The sequence below is a fragment of the Sciurus carolinensis genome, unplaced genomic scaffold, assembly GCF_902686445.1.
Source record: "Sciurus carolinensis unplaced genomic scaffold, mSciCar1.2, whole genome shotgun sequence".
NCBI lineage: Eukaryota > Metazoa > Chordata > Mammalia > Rodentia > Sciuridae > Sciurus > Sciurus carolinensis.
The window spans coordinates 2,245,874-2,264,254 of NW_025920141.1; the positions used below are offsets into that span (position 1 = coordinate 2,245,874).

Sequence of the window (18,381 nt, forward strand, 5' to 3'; positions counted from 1 at the left end):
TTTCTCATACTAGACAAAGGGGCCAAAAATATGCAATGGAGAAAATATAGCCTCTTCAACAAATGGGGCTGGGAAAACTGGAAAACCATATGCAACAGAATGAAATTAAACCCCTATCTCTCACCCTACACAAAACTCAACTCAAAATGGACCAAGGACCTCGGAATCAGACCAGAGACCCTGCATCTTATAGAAGAAAAAGTAGGTCCAAATCTTCAACTTGTTGGCTTAGGATCAGACTTCCTTAACAGGACTCCCATAGCACAAGAAATAAAAACCAAGAATCAACAACAGGGATAGATTCAAACTGAAAAGCTTTCTCTTAGCAAAGGAAACTATCAGCAATGTGAAGAGAGAGCCTACAGAGTGGGAGAATATCTTTGCCAACCATACCTCAGATAGAGCGCTAATTTCCAGAATCTATAAAGAACTCAAAAAACTCTACACCAAGAATACAACTAATCCAGTCAACAAATGGGCTAAGGAAATGAACAGACACTTCACAAAGAAGATGTACAAGCAATCAACATTATATATGAAAAAATGTTCAACATCCCTAGGAATAAGGGAGATCCAAATCAAAACTACCCTAAGATTTCATCTCACCCCAATTAGAATGGCGATTATCAAGAACACAAACAACAATAGGTGTTGGCGAGGATGTGGTGAAAAAGGAACACTCATACAATGCTGGTGGGGTTGCAAATTAGTGCAGCCACTCTGGAAAGCAGTATGGAGATTTCTCAGAAAGCTTGGAATGAAAACACCATTTGACCCAGCTATCCCACTCCTTGGCCTATACCCAAAGGACTTAAAATCAGCATACTACAGAGATACAGCCACATCAATGTTCATTGCTGCTCAATTCGCCATAGCCAGATTGTGGAACCAACCTAGATGCCCTTCAGGTGATGAATGGATAAAGAAACTGTGGCATATATATATAATGGAATATTACTCCACAATGAGAATGATAAAACTATGGCATTTGCAGGAAAATGGATGAAATTGGAGAATATCATGCTAGGTGAGATAAGCCAATCTCAAAAAAACCAAAGGATGAATGATCTCACTGATAAGTGGATGATGACACAATATGGGGGTTGGGAGGGGGACAAGAATGTTAGAAGGAGGGACTGTATAGAGTTAAAAGAGAGGTGGGAGGGGTGGGGGGAAGGAGAAAAATAATGGAATGAATCAAACATCATTACTCTATGTAAATGTATGAATATGCAAATGATATGCTGCTACTCCATGTACAAACAGAAAGAACATATATCCCATTTGTTTACAATAAAAACAAATTAAAAAACAAGGAAAATAAATTAAAATACATTTTCCACTTTAAAATAAAGATAATGAATGAACAACTATCCAAAATCCAAATTAACAAGAAAACTCTATGATGAACTCCAAAATGTCAAAACTGTAAATAAAAGCAGGATCCATTAGATGATATTAAAAAATGTAAACACCAGAAGAGCACAGACTGCAGCCAATAACAATGGATCCTCTGTTCATGAAGCTGAGTTGAAAAAAAAGGCTTCAGCTGCTAGGAGAACAGGGAGGTGTAGATAGTGTCAGAGGAGAAGCAGAGACGGGCAGGCAGCAAGGGAATACTTGGGACTCCTCACCAACAAGTATGGAAGTACTTCAATTCTGTAATAAGCCACAAAGTCACACTGGTTGGAGCCATAGATCCCAGCCCATGACCACAGGAGGAATAAGTCACTTCAGAGCACTCTGACAGAGGTGATACTTAGGTTTGAATAAAGGTATGAGCCCTGTATAGATAAGGCATCTTGGAGGATAAGTCCACATAACCTTTGCCTTTCCATTCTTCTTGTTTTTTTGAAAGTATTATACAATACTTTATTACAAATTTCATCTTAGATATTTAGCAAAAAGAACAGATAAGCACTAATCAGCCTCCTTTAAATTTTAAAAACCTCAAGAGTAAAGTTGACAAATTGATTGCTTGATCAGAACTACAATATTACCCTTAATATATACAGACTGAAACTACAGACCTCTGCCAGGTGAGCCAGGGCCTCACCTCTATAAAGAGCATCTACTAGGGTTGAAAATGGGCCCAGGAGTAGCACCATGCTGCAGAGATGGCCATCCCCACTCGACTTCTCCTTCAAACACAATTGCAGCTGAATTCTGAATCAGCAGAAACTGCAACATAATATTAAATCTGTTGGTTGATGTGTGGCTCTGTGTTTCTTGGGACCCATGTGACAGGGACAAGTGCCTGGCATGCTGACCAGAAGCTTGGACAGCCACAGGGTACTGCCAAATGATCTTCTTAAAGCAAATTTTACAGGGCCATTGAACTTATTTGGATCTCTCAAAGAGAACACTTAAAAGCTAGAAGAATAAGTGTTTGAGGGAACAGGCCTATGAGGGAGAAATCTCTTACAGAAATTAAATCAGGAAAATATGAAGGTGGGCCACATCTATAAGGGCATTCTCTATCAGATGAGCTGCTGCTGTAGACCATGGAATGGTAAACCTTCCTGTAAAGGGCCAGGCAATAAGTATTTTAGACTGTGTGGGTCACATGGTCTCTGCTGAAACTACTCTATTGTGCCACAGATCCTATGGGGAGAAATGGATAGGTCTTTTTCCACTAAATTTTACAAAAGCAGGCAGTGGGCCAAATTTCAGTATACAGAGCTTCTCAGGCAGCCAGAGAAGAGACAGAGGCAGGGGAAGGAGAAGGGGAATGTGGCAGTTGACATAAGTGGCCTGCTTTAGGAATCCATATTGAGGGCCACAATTCACATATTTGCACCAGGATGGACAGGTTTGCTGACAAGGGCAATGACTACTAATAGCCTGTGGCACAGCGAGAGAAGGCATGAGTGACACAATAACCAGGCTCAAGATTCTATCCCTCAAAAACTTTGGGCCATACATTTTACCATGCTCTATCATCTCCTGAATTAGAATACTTCAGTAATTGATCAAAACTTGACTCTATCTCTCCTCCCCCTGTGAAGTGTAGGTGGTCAACTTGGTGACCAGTTTGCCATGATGGCAAAGACTGACAATAAAGTTTCTGATTGCCTTTCCTGCAGCCTTGACCTTCTTCTATACATGGCACCCACTGACTCTGAGAAGGCTTGGGGAATGCTAAAGGCACCACTTACACAAGCAAAGGCCCATCCTCTCCAACACTGGGCTTTGGTGTGGGTTTACAGAGAGTTGTGCATGCTGTGAATGTTTCCTCGGGATGCATGGGTGTCAGGCTGTGCACTCACATTCCTCTTTTAAAAGTGTCCTGTGTAGGTCCTGAAGCCTGTCTGTCCCCTTTGTCTTGACATGTGACAGAACAGGCTGTGAATCCTTGTCCTTGACATGCAGGACAGCTCAAAACAAGATGGTGGCACTTGGGAGTGGAGCAGAGTTTATACTGGTCCCACTCTCCTCCACAGTATGAACATTCTGGTAACACATCACTGTTGTAGCACAGGGCATAACCCTTGTCAAAAACAAATGACTTCCCCTTATAAAAAGCATTGGGAAACTCTTCCAGGTACTTGTGGGTACTACCCTTGAGCGGGAACACTTCCTTACACAATACCTTGGCCTTCAGTTAGGCTAAGCCACGCTCACAAGGGATGCCCCCAGTGCAGTACATCTGCACCCTCTTCTCTCTGAAAGTTCTACATTTTTGTCAACAAAGCTAGGAAAGTAACTGAATTTCCTGATGTCTGGGGCTAAGCAGCCCTGCAATCGACCTTTTTTGCTTTCATAGAAGTTTCTGCAGTCCTGTAGAATAGTATCACTTTGTTTTTGATCTGGCTGAGATAAAAACTTTTCCACTTCTTTATGAAATTCACCTGGGGATAAATGGATTCCAGGCTTCTTGTAGGAGATCTTATTGAGGCTGATCCACATGGGCATGATTTCTTCAAATACACCAACATGCAAATCTGGAAAACAGTGAGCTCCTCCTCTGCTGGTGTTAAAATCTTTCTTACAAAGATAATCCATAAATAATGGACAAGAAAGCATGGCTTCTACATAGAGTCTGGTGGTCAATTTGCTTCCACCAACTGTCCCATTGATTCCTTCAGTAGCAATTCCAATCTTGCCTGTGAGGTGCACGTGGTGACACAGTGTTGTCTGCCAGGCACAGATCCACTGGGGATCCTCTAGGTCACAGTAGCAGTAATAAAGTAGCATCTCCCCTTCTTCACTGCCCAGGTCACTTTTCAGCTCATCAGGGACTAAAGCAGCTTGTATCAGGGAGCCAAGCAGACACCTTGTGGCTATGAGTAAAGTACTCTTTTAGAGGGTTCTCTTTGTCCACAGAAGTGATACTCTTTGAGGTACTCAATGTTGTGGCCAGTTCTTTAAAATAAAAGCAGTCTGGTGATAAATTTCATCAGCATGTTGTGTTGCCACATGTCTGTGGATGCTGATCTGGTTCATGAATAGCTGATGACAGCATTTCCACCATTTTTTTTTTTTTTACATTCGTAAGGAGATGCAGGAACTTCTTTGGTTTTGATGAAAAGGGCATAGGTCCACCTGTACAGAGTCTTTCCCAGGTTTTTCTCTGAGGACCTGCCTCTGCCTCGCAATGGTTGCCTTTCCCCACCCTGGAGTCGACACCCACGCTGCACATTCACTAGGCTTGAGACATCACCTCGCTCCGGAAGTCATCCTGCATTCTTACCATAGATCTCAATGCCTTGCCTTCTGGGGTGCTCAATAAATGCTGGTGCTCTAACTGAACAATAAAACATTTTTATCTCCATGTAACTTTAACATCCTAGAAAAGTGTAGACTGACCCATGAAGAACTATTTTCTGAATGGAAATCATTTTTGATGAGCCATTTTCACATTTGGTTGAAAGGTGAGTGCTCTCTCACAGACTGTCTACTTTCCTTCCAAGGTTCATCAGGGGAAAAAAGGAGGAGTCTATTCAAATTTTAAGTCAGAAATACCCCACCTTGGAATACATGACACACACAGGGTGGCTGATGAAGGGTTTTTGAAGCAGGGACCTCACACAGAGCTGTGGGCAAAGATGAGGAATCCACTGATGGACCACCTAAAAGGAGGCTGCACATCCAGGTGTGACAGGGAGAGACATGCTCCTGGATCTTGGCATGAGGCCACCATGGAAGAAATACTGCCACCTCAGCAGTGAGCTCAGAAATCAGTCCCTGCCAGGGTTGTCTCCAAGCAATACCACAGAACTCAGGGAATGAGCACACTGTCCTCTTCCCCCTCTAGCTTGCCTCCCCTCAAAAGTGTCTCTCATTAGGTGAAGGTAAATCATTGCCAGAGGTCCAAGAAGACATGCTGATGCAGAATGGCATGCACACAGGATGCTGCTGAGGGGTGACATGCAAAAAAGAACTAAATAGTTGCAGAGTTGTGAATGTCATATATGTATATGTATCTAATACATATATGTATATGTATCTGCATTGATGATCTGAGAGTTTTAAAGTGCTTCTCACTTAACCAACATCAGAAGATGTTAATAAAGTACATGCTGCATGACATCAGTGATGATTTGTCTATCTCTTTAGTGCAGCACTTTACTTATGTTTCTCTATTTATGTGTTTAGAGTGTTGCCAAGGTCAGATAATGGTTAAGAGAATTTGTGAGATGGAAAAGATAAACAACTTGAACTCCAAGGACTGAGAAGTAGTATCTAGTGTGGAAACATTGAAAGATTATGAAAATACAAAGCTAAGAAAGAAGAAAAGTATACATTACAGGGACCAAGAAGATTAAGAACAAAAATGGGCAATTATTTCTTAGCAAACTCATTGATGGAAAATTAAATAGAAAAAAAAGAAGTAATACAGGAAAGAAAAAGATTCTTGCTGACATCAGAAACAATTAGAACACATAGTTACTTAGTCATTAGAGCAACCAGCAGGAGGAAACTCTGTAATATTTGAAAACATTTAAACAATAGAGAAATTTGTGATTTGTTATGGGTTGAAATGTGTCCCCCAAAAGACTGTGACATCTTAACCCAGTACCAACATATATGAACCCATAAAGAAACAGATTTTGAAGACATTCAAGTTAATATGTGGACATTGAATAGACCCCAATTCAATGTGACTGTGTTCCAACTATGTGATGCGATCATCATACTCCAAGGGAAAAAGCACTGTTGCAAATGAAAAAACTCAAAACAGACCAAAAACAGGGAAGAATTGTACAATGTTATCTGTAAGAACAATTCCCTTCGTAGATGATAATGTGATTGACAATTTTAAGCACTTTGACTTCTAAAGAATTGTCACAGAAAAAAAATGGCTCCAAGCTTCCCCTGACACAGCTACACTATCTATCCTTCTCATCACATTAACAGTGACACAGCACACTCCAGACAGTCCTAATGGCTTCCCCCTGTGTTCGCTGATGTCAGTCACATTCATAATCATGCTTCTTTTACAGAATAAATTGTAATTATTTCCAGGGCCAATGTGGATTGCTGCATTTTTAAAACAGGTGGAGGTCTCTCTGTGCTTACTCAGAGGTTTCCCAGGGTTTCCCTCCCTAGACTGAGCTGTCATACCCAGAAAAGCCCATCTCTCCATAATCATGTGGCCATGCTTCTCACACCCATGGAACCACACTTACACAAACCACACAGGTGAAACTTCCAACCAGAAAGTGATAAAATGCTGTGACAGTCACAGTGAATGGGGATTAGAAAATGCTAAACTCTCCTCTAGGAATCATGGCTGGCACAGCCCTGCAGTCCTGAACAGGTTTGTGCTTTAGATTTCCCACCCTCATCCACTCTCATTATGTCTGCAGCTCTTCTTTCCCCCTTTGTCCAGTACTTGAAATTGCTTCCACCTGCTCCCTGATGTTGTCACAATCACTACAAATTTTATCAACAACATCTTAAGTGACACACATCTATCCATTCAGGGATCCTCTTGAAACACTGCAAGGAAGACCATTCCAACACCTATTTATATGCCTGGATAATCTATTGCTACAAACACTTTACATACCTATGTCCAACATCAAGAAAAATTTCAAAATGTGTATGAATTTATTTTGTACACTGTGGTCCCTGAAGTGAGAGAAACTTTCCACATTCCAGGTCTGTGACATAAGCAATTCACTCAGGATCTCCAAATTTATTTCTTAAAATGAGAATGAATGCTAATAATGTTGTAGTGATGGGAAAATGGGTTACAATATTACAACACTGCATAATGCCTACTGAATGATTTTATCATTGTTTTTATTTTTGTTTCATTATTATTACCAAAACAGGATGATTTTGTTGTTACCACTGTTTATATTTTTACTGCATGATTGCCAACTTAAATTTTACTTGCTACCTAAAACTACACACAATTGTTGTATATTGTTTCCAGAATTAGCCAATTAATTTTCTAGGACAAAAGATCATGTTTAATACCTACTAGAGACTTACAGTTCTGAGAAGAAAATGAATATTCTTTCAAGTAATTTTTCTACTCCCTTCTTTGAACATGATATTTAGTGGGTTTCTACCAATTTAATTTGTTTTTAAAGAACTGTCTTCTCTACTCCCAGTTACTGCTGCTTTCATGGTTAATCGAGCTGCACTCATGCAGCTCTTTAAACTGACTCTGTCCTTTCCACACTGCCTATGCACCCCTGCTCCTTGGTGCTGTCTCTCCAGCCCTTGGGTGAAATCCGGGGTTCCTTTAGACTTTCCAGCTTATGTTTAAAAATGAAAAATCCACTGGTTCTCTCCAGACACAAAATGAAGCCTGGTTACAGTAATTACATTGCCAATCCTAGTTTAACAGTCAAAACAGGACACTGCATTGAAACATTGAAACTTTCTCCCAGGAACAGCCAGGCTTTCTGAAATCATGTACAGCCAGGCCAGCAAGCAGGATGTAGACTTTTTGATTGGCATTTGATATATCTATCTCTTCCACCAGACCAGCCTAGTGATCTGTTTTCTGACCACTTTAACTCCAGCAGCTACCCTGAGATTAAAAGAGCAAGAAAATATCACTTGATGGATGCTATTCTTCCCTGAGCCCACAAGGATGCTCTCTGGAATACACATGTGATCAGAGGGGAAATTTCATGGACATTCCCTGCATTTTCCAGGCCCCTGCTCCTGTATATCGCCTGGTTGCTCATCACAGTTTTTAACTCTAATGGCGTAGAACTCTTGCTGTCAACATCTCTTTCCCAACCTCAGGACTTCTGAGCTATAGTCTAACTTTGGACCCTCTGATGGGAAGGCATTTATTCCAAAGTCAGTCTCTTCAGTGTTACTGGGGACTTCAACTTTCTCCTAGTTGACTCAAAGATGGTAAGAAAATGGTCTCTGATCCCCAAATGTCAGAAGAAACGTAGGCAGGTTCTCACAGTTGGTTCATAGATTGGAACTGTTTTAACAAAAACTGACAACAGATGATTAGGAAGAGCTTGCAGTTAAAAAAAGAAGAAGAAGAAAGAAAAAAGAAATGGTTCTAGTGCCAGGTTGCACTTGGGACTAAAAACCATTAACCACCTCACCACTGCAGATTACACTTAGTCAGAAAGAGGAAGCTCCGTCTGGAAACCATCTGATTGGCTGCAGTCAGCACGTTTGACCACAGGCCCGTGGTCAGATCAGTTCTCAGCACAGGATTGCCTGAAGCTGCCCTGCTGTGATTGGCTAAGACATACTTGCTTGGTTACAAGGGAATTCCTATAGTTAGATAGTTTACACTTATTTGCATATCAAGAGAGGTTAAATTTCACCATATATGGAGGCCACTTTGGGACAAACTTTGTCACCCAATATGGAGACCAACTTGGGGCAAATTTATTTCAGTTTAACAATTAGCACCATTTGTACATATTTTTAAATTTTTGAGAGAGTGACCAAAATGTAGACACCGATACTATCTTCTACAATCATCACAATCGGATTGCTTGAATTCAATATAGATTTCATAATTTCCCAGTGTAATGTTATTTAGATGAGCTGAGCATTCTGGAGCATGGCTATATTTGACCAATCAGGAAACTGAAACTGGAGGATCACGAATTTGAGGCCAGTCTCTGGAACTTCAGGACCAGAAACAAATTGTAGACCCTAAATATATATATATATATATATATATATATATATATATATAATTTTATATATATATATATATATAAAATTTAAAAAATGGAGATGTGACTCAGTGACAAAGCACCCCAAGATTCAATCCCTGGTAATGACTCTGCCTGAAAAAGGAAGTTAGATGTCTTGTAGGTTTTATGCCTACCATGACAAGTCCACGGGATGTGCCAGGACAGCAGTACATGAATGAGTACACGATGCAGTGTCCTCCACAGGCTGGGGAAGGTCATGCATTCCTCTCATCATTAAAAGGAAATGTGACACAATCCATTCATGGATACCCTGGGCCTCCAATTCTGTAATCATCATGTAAAATCCATTCTTTTACATCACAGAATTAACTTCTGATTCTCTGTTTTATGCCTATGATTTAAAAATAAAAAACACATAACAAATAAAATTAATAAAATCAAACTTCTATTTTAAAAATCACATTCATTTGCTCAATTTTTCTCTTTTGAAACAAAATCACTTTTAGTTTTTAATTCACTAAAAACAGAAAATAAATGACACAGACATTAATGTGAAACAATAATGGTTTTGGCAAAAATGCATAGTGGAATAACTTACTAGAAATGCTTGAAACAAGAATCATTTCACACTTCAGAATTTTCAATTTTGGAATATTTAAACACATTTTACTGGTTGAACATTCCTAATTCAAAAAGGTAAAAGTTAAAAAGTTCCAAAATCTAAAAGTTTTTGAGCAGTGCTATGATGTTCACAAAATTACAGATTTGGGATCATTTTCTATTTTCATTTTCACCTTGGGTATGCTTAAACTGTATGTAAATTATGGCATATGAACACTTCATAATTTTTGTCTTCATTCTTGTGGACTTGAACTCCTAGGAACTCCTGGCTCTGTTTCCTCTTGTTCATAAAATACAATGAGAATTGTCCAACAGGATGCAATATATGATATTGTTAGCAGATCAGAAACTCCAAACTTGGATCCTAGAGGCATAGGTGCAGGGGAAAATCCAATGAAGGGCATAAAACCAGCAGGAGAAGGGACACAGCTGACACTGGGGTCATCTCCTCACAGTAGTTTTAAAAGGCAGTAAGAGCAAACTGGAGGGGCAAGATGACCCCAGGGTACAGTCAGCAATGCTGCAACTGTAGCTCCCTCAGGTGGTTCTCAGTGGTGGCAGTTGGCAGAAAATACATTTGACAAACATTTTCTCTGTACCCTACTGACCTTGCAAATGCAGCCAAAGATTTCAGCTTTATCAAATTGTTTTCCTTTTCCATTGCAGGGATGGACATTTCACACATACCCTCCCCTCTGTGAAGCAGTAACTTCTCTTTTATGTCACCCAATGTCTTTCACAAATTCACCCAAGGACACCTTCAGAATGCTGGCACCTCCCTGGGTGTGGGTGACTTTTTACCATTTCCCAAATGGCAGGAGGAGTCCCTGCACAGTTCTCATTGGCATGAGGGACTTTTTGTGTTAAGGGGTTAACAGCAAGCTCCTGAATGTGCTTTCAGGTATCCAGACTCTAGAAAAGTGGTCTATTTCTCTTTGTTCATTAATATAGTTTATAAGAACACACAGTGTAGAAAGGATGCTTTAGCTTCTCCTTGAGCTGAGATTTTATTTTAACATTTATTAGAGGAGTCACATTTCCTCTATTTTTATGATAATTACTATCACATAATAATTGTACAAAGAAAGGGAACTCACTGGAATATTTCCACACATGCATACATGGCCCTCACACCACTTTCCTCAGCACCTTTTCCAATCCCTAGCAATCTTCTTCTACATTCAAATCTTTCTTTTTGTTTCCACATTTGAGAGAGAACATGCAGCACTTGTCTTCAGGTCTCTCTATGTCATTTCATTTAACACAATAACCTCAGTTCTATCTACTTTCCTGGAAATGATAGAACTTCATTCTTCTTTATGGTCTAATAATAGTCTGTCATATATATATATATATATATATATATATATAATATATATATATACATATAAAGAAGATATATGTACATATAAATAACATTGAGAATATGTATATATGTATATAAAGTATACATGTATATACATATATAAAGTATATGTGCATACATACATAGACATACACCTATATATGTGTATATATATACATATATACATGCTCAGTCATACCCACATATGTGTAACCATATTTTTCTACATTCTCATGCTGATGGACACCTAGGTTGATTCTGTATCTTAGCTATTGTGAACAGTGCCACAATCATCATAGGTATGCAGACATCTCTATGGGCAGACTTAATTTCCTCAGATAAACACTTAGAACTGGGACAGCTGAGTCACAGGAAAGTTCTATTTTCAGTTTTTTGACAAGCCTCCAATCTATTCCAAAAGTAAATATACTAAATTACACTCCCACACTGTATACATGTTCCTTTTTATCCATATCTTAATCAGTATTCATTAATGTTGATATGATAGCTATTATAACCTGAATAAAATCAAACCTCATAATTTTGATTTGTGTTTTCTTGATGGTTAATGATATTGAGCATTTTTCATATGTTTATTGGTCATTTGTATTTCTTCAAGAAAGTGTTTATTCAGATCATTTTCCCACTTTATTGGTTTATTTGTTTTTTATGTGGTTTTGAGTTTTTATATATTCTATATGCTAAGAAAAAATAATTGATAGACAGCCTACCCACAGCCTTTCTTGTGGGAGACATCTCTTTCCTGGGACCTTCCCAGAATCCACAAAGACCTGGTCTTTCAACTTCTCTGTGAAGAACCAAGTCCACTCATCCTCTCACATGACTCATGTCCCATCAACCAGTGAACCTATTCCTTCTCATGTGAACCAGCTCACATGAGGAAACTCCCCCTATCTCTCATCTTCTTGAAGATTTTCCACTGTCTGGAGACCCTGTTCTATAAGAATCAGCCACCTTGGGTTACACAAACAGCCAGGATGCAGGCTTTCTTTACACTTCCTTGGGCACAGACTGGGAACAACACTTCTCTGTCTGCAGCCAGGATGTTCTACAACTGAATCCTCACCCGACCCCAACAGCTTATTGGTTGATTTCATATAATCTTCATATCACTAATTTCTTACAACCAGAGGAAAAAGATGGGTCAGTGGTTACTGTTAAACTGAAATTCCTGAGACCAAGGATATCTTTCTGTCCTTTCTACCCAAATGAACTTATAAATCTAATACAATCTTGACCAAAATCCCAGCAGACTTTGTTTTGTAGAAATTAACAAGCTGATTGTAAAATGTATGTGGGACTTCAAATGACCTAGAATGGCCAAAATAATTTTGTGGAAGACCTAAGGATTTATATTACCTCATTTCAGGGATGAAAAAATAACGAAAGTTAGAGTAATCAGTTGTAGGATATCAGCATGAAGCTTGGCATACAGACCAGTGGAGGTAAAGAGACAGCTCAGAAACAGATCCACATACAAATGGTCATCTGATTTTCAAAAAAGATTCTAAGATGATTCAATGGGGAATGAATGGCTTTTCAACAGAACAACAGAAGTGACAATCCAAATAGAAAAATAATGACCTACACATTTCATCTCACATCATGTGTAAGAGGTTGGATTGTGATCTGCCAAGATGGACATCTAAGTCATAGGTTTCAGCATCTGCATGGATTTCAGGTCAGTCAATGTACAGAGGAGTGAGAATCCTTCAAGTTGAACACACTCCTCAGGATAAAAGGTGCTCTGTTTGAATGGCTTAGAGACACTCTGCAAATCCTCTGTCCTTGAGGCCTGGAGACATTAGTTTTAATAATAACCTTTGGGATTAGTGGAATCTGCAGTGTAAGCAAGATATGTGATTTGCACATGCATGAAGGTAACTGTCACATGTAACCTAGGTAACATGATATGACCCTGGAATAGGTAGTAAACTGGACTGGTTTCCCATGGAAGCCACTTTTGCTCTTTCCCATCTTCTATGCTTGCCTCTTTATTAGCTCTCCCCTTAAGCCTTATAACTGAACTCCAATTAACCTGTACAAGTATCTGTAAGAAAAGACCATGTGCTTGATTAATGGACCATCACAAGGTAATAAATTCAAGGATTTCAAATGAAATTGTAGGGGATTAGTTGAACAGCCTCTATATTCAATGATGAGTGTCTTTACAAGATGAGAGGGAGATACAGATGAGAGAGGAGAAACACAGGAGATAGCCAAGGAAAGAATTGAGGGAAGCCTATGGTTCTGCTGCCATAAGTCCAGAACACCTGCAGCTCAGCAGCTGAAAGAGGTTGAGAGGACTCTCCCTCAGAGCTGGCTGAGGAAGGAGGGATCTGACAACTTTTAGGCTTTGCTCCTCTGGAACCTTGAGGTTGAAAATGTCTGTTGTAAGGAGCCACCTTGTGTGTGATCATGTGTTACAGCATCAGCAGAAAAATAACAGAACACACAAAAATAAATTCAAATGTGTGACAGATCTAAGTTTAACCTAGGACAGTTATCTAGTCTAGAACTATAAAGTTTACATGATGAAATAGGAAAAAATTCTCATAACCTTGGTTGAGGTAGGGAGTGACTTTTTTGTGTGAGAGAAAAAAATGAATGCTATTCATTAGCAATAAATCAAAATAAATAAAAAGAAATTAAAACAATTTATTTTAAGAATAAACCATGAGGGAGCAGCTGAGGAGAGCAGGAGGAGGTGGTGGCAGTTAGAAGTTGCTGCTCTTTAGTGTAATTGGCAATCCATCAGGAATCCTTTCTCAGACTCAAGTTAGAAGTGAGAGTTGAGGTAAGTGAGGCCACCATTGCTGCTCTGAATTCAAGGGGAGAATGGATTTATCAGGAGTGAAAAAGAAGAGCTTCATAGGAGTAAAAAAAATAATAAAAGGTCCAGCACTAGGGATACCCCTCCTATCCAAAGCAAGGACCACTCTAAAGACAAAGGGACCACCAAGGACATGAGTGAGAAGGACCATGGCAGGGATAAGCCTAGGAAGAGGGGTAGTGCTTCCAGTGGAAGCAGTAGCAGTACCAAGTCTCTGTGCAGTTCCACCTCCAGCTCAGGATCCAGAGGCAGCACAATCTCGAGCAAGTCTCCAGTGCCTCCTCTACATCCAGGTGCTGGGGAAGCTCCAGCACATCCTGCAACTCCCATTCCAGCAGCTCCTCTAGATTCCCCAGTCCTTCTGGGTGCAGACATGGCAAAGGTGGTGATTATGCTCCAAAAGTCAAACAACCTAAAAGATGCAAAGGACAGCAAAAGGCAGAGCCCTTCCCCTAAATGCATTCCAAAATGCATGTTGGAAGCCTCACAAGGAATGTGACCAAGGATAACAATTGGAGATATTTTCCACCTTTGGAAAAATTTAAATGTTTGACACACCTGTAGAAAGGGTGCATCCTCATCTATCCAATGGCTATGCATGTGTGGAGTTTGAGAATCCAGATGAAGCTGAGAAGCCACTGAAACACATGGATGCAGGACAAATGGATGTCCAGGAAGTCACTGCTACTGCTTTGTTGGCCCTCTGGTCTAGGCCACCCACCAGCCCAGTGATTCAGCCCTCCCAGGAGAATGCTGCAGCCACCTCCCATGTGGCATGGGTGCCCCCTCAGAGGAGGAGGAGATGCACTTTACAAGACATAGGTCCCCCATTAGCAGACAGTCTTGTTCTGCAGGACACTGCCATCACAGAAACCACTCCATTCTAACTGTTCCAGATAAACAGACCACCAAAACTCATCTATACCTTATGTTCCACCAAACTCAGGGCTGTCACTTTACTATCTAAAGGATGGTTGGCAGGAAAGGACCCCTCTCTTGGGTTGGCTTCAAAGGCAGCAGTTGTGGCCTTTCCTCTGCAGGCAGGTTCTGGCTGCAGAAGTGCTGATGGTTCAGGGATGTGTCCATTGAGGTGCCCTGCAGTTTTCTGGTTAGAAAGCTCACCCATTACTGTCTGTTCAGTGGCAGAGCCCCCAGGGACCAGCAAGCTTCCTGGTGGCAGTGTGACCCAGACACTTCACAGATAACCTGAGCCAGTCTGTCACACCTGGTTATACTCTTGGTGTTGCTGGGCTATGTCCACAGGAAGGGGGAACAAGCCCCATTTCTTTTAAGCCTAGTCTTTTCCCTGCTTCTTGAATACTCTTCCTACCTTGAGGGTTGCCCCCCACCTGTTAGTTGCTATGCAACCCTGCCCCACATTTCCCTTATTCACTGAAATTGGTGAGCAAATTTTGAGCCAGCTCTGCAAGATCTTGACTGCCATCATGGTGGTCCTGCAGGATATCTTGGAGACTTGTACATTGCTTTTACCTCTCTCTTATAGTACAGTCAGTACTATAAACTTGTTTTGAGTTGTGCTACATAGTAGCATTTTAGATAAAGTTGGGTTTGTACTTTTTTATGTACTGATGAAAATGTATCCAATGACACTAGCATGAGAATGCAAAATTTAAAAAAACTCTACTAGGAATGTAAATGGCAAAACTGTAACTGGAGGAAACATCTCACAATACAGATACCTGACAATATACTCATATCTAACTGTACAAAGCAAACTTACCATTTCATAGATACAATAAAATTCTAATTAAAAATTAGGTAAAATGGACCTAAATTTAGGAGGGGAAGGTACTTGGGATAGAACTCTGGGGCAATGGAACATGAACCACATCCCCAGCCCTATTTTGTATTTTATTTGAAGACATGTTCTCACTGAGTTCATTAGTGCCGGACTCTTGCTGAGGCTAGCTTTGAACTCATGATACTACTGCCTACCAAACTGCTGGCACTATAGCATCTGCCACTGTGCTCAAGTCAGTAGACATACAAATTTTAAAAGACAATATATGAATGGTTACTAAGCACATAAAAACACACTCAGTCAATAAATAATCACAAATGAATAGCATACTAAGATAGGTCCACGTATGATACTTATTAAAATAGATCTAATTAATAAGACTTGACAGTAAAAATTCATGGTAAGAATATGGAGAGTCTAGAACTCTCACACTCTCCTTTCTGATGAAAATGGTACAAATACTTTCAAAAAGAGTTCAGCAATTTCTCTAAAATATAAGCATGGAACTACCATATTGTTCACTATCCTACTCTTAGATATCACCATGGAGAAATGAAAGCATGCATTTATACAAAGATGGGTATGTGGGTAAGTATAACAGATAATTAGAAACCACTTGTGCTAATAGCACAGACTCTTCACTCAGGCCTTTCAATGTCCAAACAGTAAATTCAAGCAGGTCAAAGTCTGCCATCTCTGCTTTCAATTCATATTTTATCTTCTTAGACTTTGGACCAGATCCCTGTTCAGTTCTGTACAAAATATACCAGGTTTATGAGTCCTAAATTTAGCTAACCTATCTTATCACACTAGACAACTGAGGACACCAATATAAGAGTAAGTTTCAAGATTTGCAGGGACATTCAACTGTGAGCTTTCATAACCTCCTGTTCCAGACCCATTCAGTGGCTCCTACAAGACTCCTGTCACTGTCATAAACTGGCACTCAGTTTAGGTTCTAGGAGCAGCAGAGCCTCACAGACAGATCATTCCACTAAATGGGAACAATTACCCCTCATTGGAACTGAGGCTGCCACACTAAGCTGGAGCATTTATACCATGTGTACTCATGACTCCCATTATGTGATAAGGCCTTCTCCAGAGCCACCTCATAGAACCAGTTCTGAGATAATGAGCAACCAGAACATAGCCTGACAAGATGAACTACTTTGCTGGCTCTGAAAACCCACATTCAAACCCTGCACACTTGACTTTGAAGCCTTTCCTGTAAAACTTCAAGTTTCCTGTCAATGCTTTGAAGCAGATCTTTGATCATTGTACCCCTACACCTGTTCTTCGTGGTGTGGCCACACTGATTAAAACTCCTTTCCAGGACTTCACCATTATTTGTCTCTTTGATTTGCATATTGGGACAGGTGGCCACTGGCATTAAGGTGCCATGATAAGCATGAATGCATCCCACTTGCAGGATGCTTCTTAGTTATTTCAGCACCCTGAAATCTGAGTACTGACACAAGACATATGTCCAAGCCTGAGTATCTCTTAAAACCTTAGAGGAAGCCTGCACTTCTCTAGGACTGGAAGCACCTTACATTCAACCTCTTCCTACCCAAGGCTGAAGAGGGAAGGGTCCCTGATGCCCTCTTCTTCCTCAAACAGCCCCAGTGAGGGCTGCAAGACAGAGATGGCTCCTTCATTCTCTAACTGGAATAGGAAATTCCTGAGAAAGGATTGGCATTTCCATGTCTGTCCTTCAAAGGAGATGCCATCTGAGTCCCTATCAGTGGATTAATGCCCTGATTACATTAAGGCCCTCATAACCCAAACTTTTCCTCTAAATCTTCATTGTCTCACAAATGAGTTTGCAGGATTCCTTATATCTCAACCGTGACAGCTTTTCCTTCACATTATTTGTAAATTAAATCATCTCTCTGTTTTTTCTTTTTTTGTCTTTTTAGAGATTTATCAGTATATTGCTATTTTAAAAGAAGTGCCTCTTAGTTGCATTGATAATTCTCTGCTGTTTCCAATTTTACTTCTTTGTTATCTGTTTCTTTTTTTGGGGGGGGGCTTCATTTTTTTCTTGAACACCTTTGTAATCCTTTTTGAGTTATCTTTTATTAATTAATTCAGCTTTCTTTCTTGAGTTATCTTTGAATTACTTGATTTTAGTTCTTTGTAATGTGGGCATTTCAGTGCTATAAATTTTCTTTTAATCACTGCTTTTATCTATAATCAAGAGTTTGATACTACATTTACTTCAAAATATTTTCTAAATTTCCATGAGTGTTTCTCTTAGACACATGGACTGTGATAATTGAACTCGTCAATGTGTTTAAGGAATTCAATGTTATCTTTCTCTTGGTGATTTCTACCTTAATATCAGGACATGTAAGTGTTTTGTGTGATTTCCATTCTTTCAAATCTGTGAAAGTTTGATCTAAGACCTAAGATGTGATTAGTCCTGGTTCATGTGAGAAATGGTGTCATTACCATGCTGGTCTTGTTACTATCACTCTGTAGTACAATTGAAGGTCTGGTATTGTGATACCAACTGCTTTGCTCTGTCTGCTAAGGATTGCTTTAGCTATGCTGGGTCCTTTATTCTTCCAAATAAATAAAGGTAGTGTGTCCTTACACAACTAAAACACATTAAAAAATAAAAATAAAAAATGAATCGTGAATGACATGCCACACTAGGAGGCTAAGTTCACCTCCCTGAATATTTTATTAA

General features: G+C 39.8%; 2 pseudogenes; one reads left to right on the forward strand and one right to left on the reverse strand.

The window, feature by feature from the left end:
• Positions 1-3,154: 3,154 nt before the first annotated feature.
• On the reverse strand, positions 3,155-4,687 carry LOC124974282 (thiosulfate sulfurtransferase/rhodanese-like domain-containing protein 2; annotated as a pseudogene).
• A 9,242-nt stretch (positions 4,688-13,929) lies between these two features.
• On the forward strand, positions 13,930-14,746 carry LOC124974283 (RNA-binding protein with serine-rich domain 1-like; annotated as a pseudogene).
• Positions 14,747-18,381: the final 3,635 nt, after the last annotated feature.